Source organism: Octopus bimaculoides, chromosome 5, assembly GCF_001194135.2.
Source record: "Octopus bimaculoides isolate UCB-OBI-ISO-001 chromosome 5, ASM119413v2, whole genome shotgun sequence".
NCBI lineage: Eukaryota > Metazoa > Mollusca > Cephalopoda > Octopoda > Octopodidae > Octopus > Octopus bimaculoides.
The window spans coordinates 16182808-16183849 of NC_068985.1; the positions used below are offsets into that span (position 1 = coordinate 16182808).

At 41.9% G+C, this 1042-nt stretch overlaps 1 protein-coding gene across 6 annotated transcripts in view; it reads left to right on the plus strand.

Annotated features, from left to right (window-relative positions):
• LOC106882844 (uncharacterized) overlaps positions 1 to 1042 on the plus strand; it is a 25071-nt gene that overhangs the window by 22438 nt on the left and 1591 nt on the right. The gene's annotated exons all lie outside the window — the stretch shown is intronic.

The window sequence follows — 1042 nt, forward strand, 5'->3', positions numbered from 1 at the left end:
TATATATATATATATATATATATATATTCTATAATGAACCCTGAACTAGCCTCATACTGTTCAGAGATAATGATTTACCAATTTTGTAAAACATTGCATCAATAAGTTTAGAAACGATCTGATAGACATGTATGGAACACTGAATATTACTAAGAATATTTCACTTTTTAGACATCCCACTAAATCTGACCACAAGTAAACTACAGCCTCTAAAATGCCAAATGAAGAAACAATATACATACACAAACATTCTAACCACTGTCCAGTCACAATTAATAACCTATTTAGATCAGGAAGTAGAACTGACAGCTCATCATCTGCTGGATATTTTCGACTGTGTCACCTTCCATTATCATAACAGTTACAAAAAGTAATTTTAGTGAGTAAGCAATATAAAAGGAACATTACCCACATAATAGCTGGACCAGGAAGAAAAATATGTTTAAGTTCAACAACATAGCAAGTTCAATCCATCCTCTATAGACGTTGAGGCTAGTTCAGGGTTCATTATAGAATAAGAGTGACTTCCTCCTCCTCCTCCTCATCATCATCATCATCATCATCATTTAATGTCCGCCTTCCATGCTAGCACGGGTTGGACGATCTGACTGAGGACTGGCAAGCCAGATGGCTGCACCAGGCTCCAATCTGATCTGGCAGAGTTTCTACAGCTGGATGCCCTTCCTAATGCCAACCACTTCGAGAGTGTAGTGGGTGCTTTTACGTGCCACCGGCACGAGGGCCAGTCACACGGTACTGGCAACAGCCACACTCAAAAAGGTGTTTTTTATGTGCCACCTGCATGGGAGCCAGTCCAGCGGCACCGGCAACGACCTCACTCGAATGATTTTCTAACGTGCCACCAGCACAAGTGCTAGAAGGCAACGCTGGTAACGATTACGCTCAAATGGTGCTATTTATGGGCCACTAACACGAAAGCCAGACAGCTGCTCTGGCAATGAACATGCTCGGACAGTGCTGTTAGTGCTCCACTGGCGCAGGTGCCAGTCATCGAGTATGGTTCAATTACAATTTCGATTTC